The 15129-nt window shown below is 37.5% G+C and overlaps 1 protein-coding gene across 1 annotated transcript in view; it reads right to left on the reverse strand.

The window, feature by feature from the left end:
- Nucleotides 1–15129, reverse strand: part of LOC125241754 — a 53884-nt gene that overhangs the window by 22677 nt on the left and 16078 nt on the right. The gene's annotated exons all lie outside the window — the stretch shown is intronic.

The following is a 15129-nucleotide window of genomic DNA, read 5'->3' on the forward strand; positions in this document are numbered from 1 at the left end:
TTCATTTTAGAACAAAACGGGACTTAATCGCGTAAACACTTACATTTATACGTCGTCGTCGTCGTTATTTTAACGTCGGGCCTAATATAAATGTAAGTGTTTACGCGATTAAGTCCCGTTTTGTTCTAAAATTATGAGTGCAAATCGTGTTAGTCTAAATCAATATATATGGTTTTAAGTCGGAAGATAAATTTATTATGGGAAATAAATACACTGGGAGGGGGGAGTAGTGGGTAACAGTTTAAATATAAATGGAGCATCCCATGGTTGGTTGGAGTATAGTCTGTACGGTATACTGCCAGTCCATAACACTTGCGGCTTTGTTGGACATGGTGCCATTTTAGCGAACTTGCAGGGTTAAATTGATATTTTCCAGATTTAATACAAACAAGAAAGCATAAAGCATATCCACATGAAAAATATGTGATTAACCTTTATTTAAATACAATAAAAAGTCGAAAATGACAGATTGTATTGGATGGAAAATCTTCGTACAGTAAACGGCGGCGATAAAGAATGCACATCGGTCTTTGGAAAGAGACATTTAACGTCACAATTCACACTAAGCAAGAAAGAGATAACGCTCTACGAAGACGGAAAACCGATGTGAATTCATTATCGCCGGGTAAAGACTGTATCGTTAAGTATGAAGACAACTTCGAGTAGCCGTATTTATTTGCTATTATATTTTTTTCTTATAACAAGACATGGGCTTAATAAGTCATATAATAAGGTACGCATTTTGTCTTAGAAACTCGACGTAAAGCATATGGTTTAGACAGTATTGACTTAATCCTCCCGGGTACCAATTACGATTTCGAACAAATGCTATTTGAAAATTTACAAACTGCGTACAAGACGATACGATTGCGAAAAAAAATTGTACGGTGCGAACCTCAACTACACATGATCCACAAAGCAGAATATCTGGACATAGTCTAGCCACTGTTATTTAAAAAAAAAATAAAGTTATGGCGGCCATTTATGGCCGGGTATTAGTAGAGGAGTTGTACGAGCATTTGTATGGGAGGGGTCATAATAATTCCCACAGAACCAAAGTTTGTTTTTTTTAGTTCTTTGTGTGTGTCTTTTTGACATACTAAAAATATAGTAAAATATATTTATGCAAAATGCGTTTTTTCGACCACCATAAGTTGTATGAAAAGTTACTATGAAAAAAAAATTCTATAATTTAAACATCGTCCTTGGATGGTCTCTGGTATCAAGTTATGGGGAATTAGGCGGCAAAAAAGTTTTTAACGTTGATGTTTATCAAAAATTTAACAATTTTACACTATTTTGATAAAATAAAAACAGATAAAAATCATAAATTTGATGAAGGGAAGTGATCGAAACATAAATTTCAGCAATATATTTTTTTTCGTAGGTACCTCACTATGGTAAATACGGGTACGATCCGCCGTGATAAGCAGTCACGGTATCCTATGACGTCTGCCACACTAGAGCCTCCACGTGCGCGCTGCTGGGCCTTTAGGGTATCTTTCCACCAGAGGTGCGCTACGTGGATGTGTTTTGATATCCACCAATCATGTTCATTGTTCCACAAAGCATAGCGCTAGTGGGAACGGGTTCAACTAAGCTAATTGTGGATATCAGATGCATCCACAACACATCTCTGGTGGAAAGACACCCTTAACAGTCTTCAGCTAGCTCGCAGGATAAGGAGCGTCCGCGGGAGAAAAATCCTCCTAAGCCGCAGCGTGCGACCATATACGGGTCCATTTTTGGCGGTAACCGTATTTACCATAAACTTGTATTTTAGTGAGGTTTAATATAAGAACATAAATTGTCGCATCCCAAATAAAAACTCTCGATATAGTATTTTATGCAATAGGCGTTTAAAGGAGGTCAGAAAAGACGAGTGGCGTGGGTAACAATTTGAGGCGAAGCCGAAAATTGTTATTAAAACGCCACGAGTATTTTTTGACTCAGTTAAACACCGTTGCATACAATACTTTTTCTACGACCATGCAGTTAGTTTTTCATTGTTTTCTTGAATAATTTTCGTGAAATTCACACTGTTTCCTGTATTTTTGACGCAAAGGTTTGCACTGTCAGCTCAGCTGCCCAAAGCCTTCCCGCGAACGAGCGTAGTATCGTTACAACAATGCGTTGCCATGGTTACAGAGCCAAACAATGCGTTTTCAGTTTTTTCGATACTGCGCGCATGCGCTGAAAGCCGTCGGACGCTGGCTTTGGGAATAGACTTTTATGTAGGGTTTTAAAGATCTATGCACGATCCTGTAAATGACGAATAACAGTTCGGGAGTAGAAAAAAGTATTATATCAAATACGAGAGAAAACCAAAACCTAATAATCATCGGTTTTTCTAGTCATAAATCTGCGCATCCTCACACCCTGATGGACCCGTAATTATATGGTCGCACACTGCGGCTTCTTCAATCTAGCGTTTTCCCCGCCTAGCGCCAGGGTCCGCTTTCAAATATCAAATATCTTTATTTTGCATAAAATATGGTACACAAGGTGGACTTATTGTGGTGGACATGCATATTTCACCAGCAGCTGGCATGCAAAAACACAAACATAATATATACAACTCTAGTTTTCTAAGCGAGGCTAAAATTTGTAGGTACATGTCAATTCTTATAATTCCCAACCTAATAAATATTCAATATGTCATACTTAAACTAATTTCAAATTGCAATTGTCCTTGTTTCCTGCTCAGTCTCCTCCACTTTTCTCGGTCTTCGACATCCTCAGGCTTGAGATTGTTCTCTTGCATGTCCGACGTCCAGCCAGCGCTTCTTGGGCCTACCGGGGCCGCGTGACTTAGGGCCTTAAACAGTGAGATTAAGGCATCTGTTTCTGATGTAGGCTTAGGAGGAATTTTCTCCCGCGAACGCTGCTTATCCTGCGAGTTAGCTGAGAACTCTTAAGGGTGTCTTTCCACCAGAGATGTGTTATGGATGCTTCTGATACCCACCATCAGCTTAATTGAACCCGTTCCCTCTAGCGCTATGATTTGTGAACATGATTGGTGGATATCACACACATCCACGTAGCGCATCACTGGTGGAAAGGTATCCTAAAGGGCCAGCAGCGCGCATGTGGAGGCTCTAGTGTGGTAGACGTCATAGGATACCGTGACTTCTTATCACCAGGCGGATCGTACCCGTATTTACCATGGTGTGGTACTATGAAAAAAATAATATTGCTGAAATTTATGTTTCAATCACTTCCCTTCATCAAATATATGATTTTTATTTGTTTTTATTTTATCAAAATAGTGGAAAATTGTTATATTTTTAATAAACATCAACGTTAAAAACTTTTTTGCAGCTTAATTCCCCATACGTTGATACCAGAGACGATGTTTAAATTTTAGTATTTTTTTTCATAGTAATTTTTCATACAACTTTTGGCGGTTGAAAAAAAGTATTTTGCAGAAATATATTTTACTATATTTTTAGTATGTCATAAAGACACACACAAAGAACTAAAAAAACCAAACTACAGTTCTGTGGGAATTATTATGACCCCCAACGCTATATCTCCTCTACTATATATCTGTGTATGGCGGCCATTTAGAGAATGTGGCATGGCGGTTACGCTAAATCCGACTTTGATGTCGAATTTATCTATCATACAATGTTTATATCGATCTGGTTTAGGGACTGACACCATGAATGTCTATTAGACTTTGGCCTATGGCTAATTTTTTTATCTGTTTCCCTCATCCTGCTTGTATAAAAAATTTACGGCAATCCGAAACGTTACTCAAAAATGCGGTTTTTTTTTTTAATTATATAAATACACCGCATTTATTCTGCAAGTGCCTAATTGAACAACCATTAAGAGGACTTTTAAAGAATATGTTTTGGCAGCATATTAACATTTGTTTGTTGAAATCGTACAAAGAGTCATTGGAATATTCTCAAATGAAGTCAGATAGGGGTTGTCCGAAATTTATTTACTAGACCTTAGGGGGCGTCTATTAATCGCGTCATACGTTTTTGGCTCATTTTAGACCCCCCCCTTCCCCCATGGTGATCTTTGGTGATATTTTCAGGACCCCCCCCTGGCCAATATGACGTGTATTTTTTTGGCAACTTAAGTAGACTTTTCCCCAACCCACGAATCAACCAAATCTCGAGAATTAAACATTTAAGGTTCCGTACCTCAAAAAGGAAACCACTGAACCGAAACAACTGAACCGATTAACTTGTTTGGCACACATATGTAAACTTGTGACCCAAAGACGGGCATGTAATTTAAATAAAATAAAAAAAACAACTATAGGAGCCACTTTTGGGGGTAAAAGTGAAAATTAGAAATCAAAGTATTTTGAAATAGTTTTTTAGCGTGTTACATATCAAATGAAAGAGCGTTAATTGGGCCATTTTTTTTTTTTCAAAGTTGTCTACCCCACTTTTTTTTTATTTTGAATTTTTTATGTGCTTTCCACTCATAATCGCGAGCTCTTTCAATCCTAATAGGAGTAAAAAAGTGTCCCAAGGTTTTTCTCTATTCCGTTACCATTTTTTCATACATTTTGTATGGCGGTAACGGAATGGAAGGATTTGAAAGGTCTAAAAAAAAATATGGAAATCTTGGGACACATTTTTCTCCTATCACGATCAAAAGACCTCGCGATTCTGAATATTAATCGCGTAAAAAATACCCATGTTACAAAAAAAGTGCGTTGGACAACTTTGAAAAAAAAATGGCCCTTATACGTATTTCAAAAATTTATGTTTTTAATAATTTTCAGTCAAGTAATTTAAGAAGACAGGCAAAAATGACCATTCCCTTATCTCCGAAACTAATTAGCATAAAATTTTCAAAAAAATACCCGAGATAGCCTTTAATTTATAGATTACAAGAAAACCTAATAGAAATATATAGTCAAGCCTAAATTTGACTTAAAAGAAAAAACTCAAATTACGAATTTCACTTACTGGGGCTGCAAGGACTAAGGAGTTACCAAATCTTTTGGAAGTGTCGAGTGCGTTTGAATATTAAATGTACATTCATTTTTGTTTCGTCTTTTTAGGGTTCCGTAGTCAACTAGGAACCCTTATAGTTTCGCCATGTCTGTCTGTCCGTCCGTCCGTCCGTCCGTCCGTCCGTCCGTCCGTCCGTCCGTCCGTCCGTCCGTCCGTCCGTCCGCGGGTAATCTCAGTGACCGTTAGCACTAGAAAGCTGAAATTTGGTACCAATATGTATATCAATCACGCCAACAAAGTGGTAAAATAAAAAGTGAAAAAAAATGTTTTGTTAGGGTACCCCCCCTACATGTAAAGGACTGTTTTTTTTTCTGTAGTTGTTGGATAGGTATTTAAAAATGAATAAGGGTTTACTAAAATCGTTTTTTGATACTATTAATATTTTCGGAAATAATCGCTCCTAAAGGAAAAAAAGTCCCCCCTCTAACTTTTAAACCATATGTTTAAAAAATATGAAAAAATCACAAAAGTAGAACTTTATAAAGACTTTCTAAGAAAATTGTTTCGAACTTGATTTTAAGTAGTTTTTGAAAAGAATACGGAAAACTACGGAACCCTACACTGAGCGTGGCCCGACACGCTCTTGGCCGGTTTTTTATAAATTGTTCAAAATATCGATTTTTTTATTTTCAAAAATGACTCAGCGCCCTCCAGAAGGCGCTTAAGCTCTTCTTGTGATGTAAGGAACCCTTGCAACACGAGTCCAACTCACACTTGGCCGGTTTTTAAGTGTTATGGCTCGTCTATCATTCTGCCAACGTCAAGGTTTAGGAAGGCACGCGTTTTTTGAAGATAGTTGGCCGGTGAGCTCTACATTTGTCAAATTTGCCGCCTTTCTTCAGTGCCATGATTAGGTTGACCGTCTATAACCGACTGTCCGTGTACACGTGATGAGGGCAAACTAAAAAAATATTTGAGAATTAAAAATAACCGACTGCACACAGCTCTTTCTTTCTCACTTGATGGTCTCATCGGAAGATCAGCGCTGGAAGTCACCAGCAACACGCTGAGATGAGGCCATTTCGTGGCACTTCATTCCTTTCTGTTTGTGTTGTAATGTGTAATTAATCCTGACTGTGTTCACGAATAAATTATATTCTATTCTGTTCTCTTTGCACTGCACAACGCAAGTTCTGACTGTAAAAGTTGATATAAAAATAGCTCAGAAATATGATTTTTTCTTTACGTTAGTGTAACAAAAAAAATACACGTAATATGTTCCTAACCCCCCCACCCCCCATGGTGATATTTGGTGATTTTTTCATGACCCCCCCCCCCCCCCCCTATGCAGTATGACGCGATTAATGGACGCCCCCTTAATGAAAGTACCATAAACTCCCTAAAATAAAATAAAAAATCAGACCTTCTTATGTCAAATAGTGCTTACCAATACCTTCAGATCATATTCTCGGAACATACTTAATAATACAAAATATGAACATGTCAACATTTAGACCAGGTTTTTTTGTCCTTATACTTAACGATACAGTCCTTACTGTACTTGTATTATACCATCGGCAACACTGTTAGCTGTACATTTGTAATCCTTATTACAAGGGCATAAAGTATGCCGATGGTTAGTTAAGGGTGTTGCTGTTAGTACGACATAACATGTACTTAATGTAAGGTACATACGGGCAAATCTCGACTGGGGGGCAATTGTAACTAATCCATCTTTTCCATTATTACACTATCATGTTGAGTTCTACATGTATCCACTGAACACGCCTACCATATATAACCGGTGGACACTCTATTTGATAATGTGAACATTGTAAAACATGGAAAAAATTAACCAGTTACATTTGTCCCCCAGTCGAGATTTGCCCCTATGTACCTTAACAGTTATTTGTGCATTTTAAACACAAAAACTTATCCATACTAATATTATAAATGGGAAAGTGTGTGTGTCTGTTTGTTTGTCCGTCGGTAGGTAGGTAGGTGCGAGTCGGTTCATCTGTCTGTCAAATTAGAATTACTAAATAGGTATTAGGTACCTACGTCGAGACTACTATGGTACATATGCTATCGATTTATAATTAACGCAGTTAACCTCTACAAATTGAACGTATTTTTTAATATATTAATATCAATTATACACCGTGTTTTTTTTGTTTTCCGTTAAATTCTACACGTCCTTAGGTTCATTATCGGGAACCATCCCGTATAATCACTTTTAGTTAAATTGGGAAATTTTTTTTTTAATCTTTTTCATACATAATAAATGAATTTATTAGTGTGAGAGACCCTGAAGAATAACATTCAAGTTAGTGTCAAGTGATTGATGGCACATGTCAAAACAAATAACATTAGGAATTGGTAAAGGCTGTCACAGACGAGTTCAGTAATTATCTTTATTTTTTTAATATTTAACTCGATAACCGTAAGTGTTAATATACTAGTTTCTTTGAGAAATTAATTGCATTTGATCAGGGGCGGCTCACTCCGCGATTCTATCGCCGCGCTACAAGTACATGCTGGCGGCCGCGAGTTCGCAGCCTAATCAGGGGTGGCTCGCGTTCTCACGGAACGCAGGTTCGCACTTTCTATTGTTACTTTACGTCGCGAGTTTTTTTTAAAGGCTCATATGCGATGTCTGCGTGTGGAATGGCTAATAATGCTCATTTAAATAGACATCATGCATGAAATAAATACCATAGGACATTCTTACATAAAGTACCACGGAAAAGTTCAATAAGGCTTGTGATGTTGGAACTTTAATAAAAATATATAAATACTGTATATATACCTAGAAGGTACCCAAGACTTTAATATAATAGTATTATATGTTATCTGAGCATTAATTCGTTTCAACCCATAGGCAACCCTATCACCGGACGCCGCGCACGTGCGGCTGGTTTCTTTGTAAGAATTTTGTAGGCATTTAAAAAGGCGGCATTTCGTGAACATCAAAGCAGTGGGCCTTCTGTACTTGTACTATTATATATTCTGTGATTTGATCTAAAGAACCTTCCCTTAAAGTTAACGGAATTCAATAAAAACACGGTGTATATACCCAGAAAGTACCCAAGACTTGAATAATAATATAATAATAGTATAAAGGCAACCCTATCGTCAGTCGCTGCGCATAGTGCGCATGTGCGGTTCGTTTCTTTATAAGCTGGTGGCCTAGCGGTAAGAGCGTGCCACTTACGATCCGGAGGTCGCGGGTTCGAACCCCGGCTCGTACCAATGAGTTTTTCGAAACTTATGTGCGAAATGTCATTTGATATTTGGGTGATTCTAAGTTAAGAGGTAATACATTGTATGGAGTGACGGCGCGGACTTTTTAGGGTTCCGTAGTCAACTAGGAACCCTTATAGTTTCGCCATGTCTGTCTGTCCGTCCGTCCGTCCGTCCGTCCGTCCGTCCGCGGATAATCTCAGTAACCGTTAGCACTAGAAAGCTGAAATTTGGTACCAATATGTATTTCAATCACGCCGACAAAGTGCAAAAATAAAAAATGGAAAAAAATGTTTTATTAGGGTACCCCCCCTACATGTAAAGTAGGGGCAGATTTTTTTTTCATTCCAACCCCAACGTGTGATATATTGTTGGATAGGTATTTAAAAATGAATAAGGGTTTTCTAAGATGGTTTTTTGATAATATTAGTATTTTCGGAAATAATCGCTTCTAAAGGAAAAAAAAGTGCGTCCCCCCCCTCTAACTTTTGAACCGTAAGTTTAAAAAATATGAAAAAAATCACAAAAGTAGAACTTTATAAAGACTTTCTAGGAAAATTGTTTTGAACTTGATAGGTTCAGTAGTTTTTGAGAAAAATACGGAAAACTACGGAACCCTACACTGAGCGTGGCCCGACACGCTCTTGGCCGGTTTTTTTTTGTTTTTTACCTATTTGTTTATTTGTATTAGTTAAAACTGCCAATTTGAAGTGTTTACAAAGAGGACCAGTCAATTTATTTGTTTTATCGTGTTTTATAAGTGACCAGGGGAAATACTCAGTCCAGGGGAGATACTGTTGCACAGGGGAGGATACTTTGTGACCAGGGAAGAGACAGTTGTATGAAAAATTTAGTTTATTTTTTTAAGAATTTATTTTATCTATCGTTTTTATTATAATTATTGATTATTTATACTTAGACTTTACATTTCATAACATTCTTACAGCAAGAAAAGTGATAATTCATTAATGAGTTGTCTTATTTTTCATTTCTCCATATTATCCATTAATACAAAAATAATTTGAATGTACAATCAATAGGCAACAATTAAACAAAAACCTATCCTTTTAATATCAGTATTAAACCTTTTTATTAAATAGCTTCACAGCCCGGTATGTCCGACTGTCAAGTGTCACTGTCAACCAATAGTACAGGGAGTATAGAAGTATAAAGGAGGAACATCTGTCGAAGTACAACAATCGCAAAAATGACCGGCTGAGGCCTTGTAATTGCAGTTACAAATCTCTCCGCTTGGAGCGCATGTCTCGCTCAATGATCAGCGATGTGACATGACATTAGACGTTCTTTTCTCTAGGCTGATTTCGTCAGACTGAGCAAGTCAAGACGTAGTCCCGTGGTAGTGCGCTGGCTTCGTACGCAGATGTTCTCGGGTTCGATTCTGACAGCGATCTTTTTGCTTTTTGTTTTTTTTTTATACATTAATTTTCTTTTTGTGTATTTTTATTTGTGTTTATTTATTGTTTTATTCAGACAAATGTTAATTTAAGCCCTTTAACATTGTTTGCCCCATGTTAGGATTCTTAGGTAATGTTGTAAGTCTTGAGAATGAAATTTCGAAAAGTAGTAACAACACAAAATATTTTTGGACATTAAAAAAAATAAAGAAAATTGAAGAAAAATATTAGTAGAAAAAAATAAAAAAGATCTCATCAGGATTTGAACCCGGGACCTCTAGCTCCGTAGGCGGGGTCACTACCGATAAGGCTAAGAGATTGTCAAACCCTTATCTCCCTGCTATTGCAGCGCCACCTCTTCTGCTTCCTCCTACCCTTATCCCACGTTATGTGGGGTCGGTACAACATGTCTTTCTCTTCCATTCTCCCCTATCTTTCGTCATCTCAACACTCACATCTTTCTTTCTCATGTCCTCTTTCACACAATCCATCCATCGTTGTTTGGGTTTACCCCTCCCTCTCCATCCATCAACATTCATCTCCAACATTCTTTTGCCCATATGACACTCATCCCTCCTCATTACATGACCGTACCACGCCAACCTGCCACTCCTCATCTTTTCCGTTCTATAACGGAAGTTGCGCCTATGCGCAACTTTCAAACTTCCCCTAATATACTCATTCCTGATCCGATCCATTCTGGTCACTCCACACATCCATCTCAACATTCTCATTTCCGCTACGTGCAATCTCCTTTCATCCTCCACCTTTGTCGCCCAGCATTCAGATCCATACAATACAACAGGCCTCACAATCGTCTTATAGATTTTCCCCTTAAGTTTAAGGGGCATCCGTCGATCGCATGTTGTCCCTGAGACCTGTCGCCATTTCATCCATCCCGCATTTATTCTATTTTTCACGTCACGGTCGATGCTTCCGTCATTTTGGAATAATGACCCAAGGTACCGGAAGTCGGAGCAGACTGGTAGGTATACACCATCTAAGGCAATAGGGGAAAAACTGGATAGACCACCGAAATCGCAGAACATCTGTTCAGTTTTGGTTCTGCTGATTTTCAGTCCCACACTTTCCAGTCTTTCTTGCCATTTTCCCAGTCTGCTCTGGACCTCAAGTGCATTTTCCCCAACAAGAACAATGTCATCGGCAAACAGCATACACCAGGGTGCTTCCTCCTGTATGTCCGATGTCAGAGCATCCATAACCAGGAGGAACAAATACGGACTTAAAGCCGACCCCTGGTGTAGACCTACCGCCACATTGAACTTGTCGGTGACTCCAGCTTCAGACCTGACGTGAGTACTAGCTCTATCATACATCGCCTGAACAAGCCGCACATACTTCTCTGGCACTCCTTCTCTCTCATACACCACCACAGAACCTTACGCGGAACTCTATCGTATGCCTTTTCCAGATCCACGAACACCATGTGCAAGTTCTTTTTGGCTTTTCTGTATTTCTCGCATAGTTGGCGAAGTGCAAATATGGCGTCCGTGGTTCCCCGGCCCGGCATAAACCCAAATTGGTTCTGTGTTACCTCACTCTCTTCTCTTATTCGTCTCGCTACCACTATTTCCCATATCTTCATACTATGTGACATGAGCTTTATTCCCCGGTAGTTGTTGCAATCCTGTACATCACCCTTATTCTTAAAAATGGGCACCAATGTACTGCTGCACCATTCATCAGGGATCGCCTCTTCTTGCAACAACTTATTAAAGAATAAAGTCGCAGCGCCACCTATCTTCTCTTTTATATGTGCACTTCTGATACTTAAAGCTTTCGCTCCTTATATTTCTAAACTCCATACAATAGTGAATGAATACGAACCATAGACTAAGCCATGAAATTTTTAATATCTTTGCTACGAACTGTGATAAATGTCTCTGTCAAACTCAAGTGACATCCCAACTGGAAGATTTTTTGACGTGATAACGTCTAATAACTCGTTACTACGGGCTGCATGCACGAAAAAGATGACGTCATTGTCCCGTTCCTCAAGGCCACCAAGCAAGAGCAAGTTTAGTGGTTTGTGTATGGACCATTTTAGAACAGAAAATTTTTGTTAAAAATTTTCATTTATTATTTTTGAGTGTTTGTAATTTAAAAACATGAAAGATTGCATTAAAATAAGCATCTTTTATAGAATGAAGTTGTTTGAAAAACCTACTTATTTAGGAGTTAGAGCAGTACGAAGTTGCGAATTTTCCCATAGTATTTACTAAGGCGCCAGAGACTTAAAAAATTTACGATGATTTTTTTTACCAATATAACCTATGTTAATATTGATAAATCATATAGAACACGTTTAAATAAGGATGTTTTGTTATATAAACTTTTTCTTTTCCATTAATATTTACTGAGATATTAGGGTTCTAAGATTAGTAAATGGCACTAGCACTTTAATAAAATTAACGCGTGTCTCGCAAACGGTCTAGGATACAAAATGACGACTTTTATATAGGTATAGGTTAGGTTCGTTAGGTATCTTCAAAAGGCCGAAGGCTTCTATTCTGTGCAGTTTCTGTAAAGCGGGGCTTCGCCGTCGATATCGCTTTCTGTCTCTGGCGCCTTAGTAATGCTACGGGAAAATTTTGCAACTTTGCACCACTCTAACTCCTAAATTAGTAGGTTTTAAAAAAAACTTTAATTTATAAAAGATGCTTATTATTATGCCGGTCTGGCCTAGCGCGTAGTGACCCTGCCTGCTACACCGCGGTCCCAGGTTCGAATCCCGGTAAGGGCATTTATTTGTGTGATGATCACAGATATTTGTTCCTGAGTCATGGATGTTTTCTATGTATATAAGTATTTGTATATTATATATATCGTTGTCCGAGTACCCACAACACAAGCCTTCTTGAGCTTACCGTGGGACTCGGTCAATCTGTGTAAGAATGTCCTGTAATATTTATTTATTTATATTTATTTATTCTTTCAAATAAGAACAAAAAAACGTGAAAAAAGTCCCAGAATCGGGCCCCTTTTGCTATATGACCGCCCCTGTCTATACTATACTACAGTAATGTTTGACGTTATCACGTTAAACTACCGTCCGTAAACCGACTTTACAGACAACCAATTTTTTGTTATAGTGGCAGCTCTAAATCAGCTATTTGACGTCACTTCCCCTTTAAACTATTTTTAAGATTTTTTATACTAAAAATACGAAAAAAATAATTTAAAAAAATATTTATGTGATCTACAAGCGTATAATATTTCGAAATGGTTTTCGATTTAGAGTCATTGAAAATTTTGAAACGTTGTCAATTGGTCATATGATAGCCGCTAACATTATGAAGAAATATTGCATAGATTTGTCCTAGGGACCCGGCCCTCGCCCCACCTTTTTGTGGGGGTAGTCACACACGATAAACATCTATTTAGATGTGCCAATAGGGTTTATTTCGTATTTTTCCGGATACGTTCGTATTTGATCTGAAAGATCAGTCAATGTCAGTACATCTTGTACTGAGACTGACTGAAATAGCATGACACGTTCGTACGATTCCGTAACAATACGAAGGCAAATCTTTTCGCACTATATCTGTAAGTCACTGTATCTGTTGCTATAAAAATGCTATATGCTTTAAAGATCTTTGTAGCAACCACCTGTATACTTTAATATTTTAATACTTACTGTATTATGTAGTATAACCTTAGCATAGCTTTTCCTGTGTTATGTATATTTTCTGATCTGAATTTTATGAACCTCCAGGTCTTTTATAGAGTTAGTTGTGTTCTAAACAAATAAAATAAAATTGCATAATTTACGAAATACTAACGACTTCATAAAATTGCATTAAAACAATACTTATTTAATTTATGACACATTTGAAGTAACCGCGCAAAGGTCCTAATCCTAATTCAACCTTTTTGAAGCAATGTATATGCACAGCACTGGCCGTATTAAATGTGGCAACATTAAATTTGTGAATTTAGGTGTCAATTTAGGTCGCCTGATTCTGGAAGCGACTTCACATTCCTCCAAGGACCTCAAATAATATAGCAAAAGTGCAGAATTACATCACGCAATGTTTATGATTTTACTGATCTAATATTGGTCTGTCATAAGTGTCATAACAGACCAATATTAGATGCTCATGGCAGAACTGGAACATCATAACGTTCAGTTCGAGTTGGAACGTTAAATTTTATCGAAACGTACACTAAAGTTATCAGATATGTTGTTTGTTTTTATCACACCAATACGTCAGAAAGGGAGAATAGTTAGTATACAAAGGTGCAAAGTTATATCTTATACTTTTAAACGAGCAATTTTGTATATTTATTTATTTATTTATTTATTTATTTATATATATATTTATTTTGACGATTCTCTAACGATTTCGCAGAAATTTGTTATGTGGGGGTTTTTGGGGGTGAAAAAGTCTAACTTATCCTAGGTGAAAACGCGAATTTTCGGTTTTCATGCGTTTTTCTTCGCGCGCCATCTCGTGTGCAGTAGTTGTACTGTTAATACAGAATTCTTTCGGTCGATGTAAGTACTATTTATTGCAAACAGTCAAAGATGGCGACACAAATCAAATAAAACGAATAGAAAATACACTATTTGAGTTTTTGTGGCGAAATGCGCGCCATCTCGTGTGGAGTAGTTGTGTTGTTAAGGCTGAGAATTCTTTCGCTCGATGTAGGTACTAGGATGTTACTGGTTTTATGTCGGAGATTTTAAATTTGCATTAACGGAACCGAAATGAAACCGAAACCGAAAAACCGGAACCGATTACAACTCGGAGGAGAGAAATTGACTAATTTTTTCCCTTCGCCTGCGATTTTTGCCATGAGCAACTCCGCCCTCTGGTCATAACAGACCAATATTAGATCAGTACGAATTTTTACCAGAACTGGAACATCATAATGTTCCAGTTCTGGTTAAAATTCATACCCCTTTTTAAACGTACACTAAAGTTATCAAGCCGATACTGTTCGTTTGTCCCTTTCTATCACACCAATACGTCAGAAAGGGAGAATAGTTATTTGGTATACAAAGGTGCAAAGTTATATTTTAACTTCGAGTGTGGAACTTGGCGAGTTTTTCAACACACGAGAAGTAAAATACACTTGCACCCATGTGTAACACTAAACTATTCCCCTCACTATAGCGAGGAAAGTACAATGCAAAAAACGAGTTCTGCTTCCAGTAGTTTGACAGGTGGTAAATCATCTTCATCACTAAATTCACCCAGTTTTATCAGATTTAAAGCAGAAAATTTTACTACATTCAAGGTCAAATTACTTTATCCACTAGTGGATTCAATGCGTTTTTACTAGAGATGGGCCGAATATTCGGTATTCGGCATATTCGGCAAGTTTTTAATTGTTCGTATTCGGCCGAATAATTCGGTTGCATTGCCGATTATTTACCGAATAAACAAAGTACCTAAATAACTAATGAAGATCTTACGTATTCCATTGGATAATAAGCTCCTATTTTAGTAGCTTTTTAAGGACCTGCTAAAAAAGAGAAACCTTTGCGTTTAAATACAATTGTGTATAAATATAAT

The sequence above is a fragment of the Leguminivora glycinivorella genome, chromosome Z (genome assembly GCF_023078275.1).
Source record: "Leguminivora glycinivorella isolate SPB_JAAS2020 chromosome Z, LegGlyc_1.1, whole genome shotgun sequence".
In the NCBI taxonomy this organism is placed as follows: domain Eukaryota; kingdom Metazoa; phylum Arthropoda; class Insecta; order Lepidoptera; family Tortricidae; genus Leguminivora; species Leguminivora glycinivorella.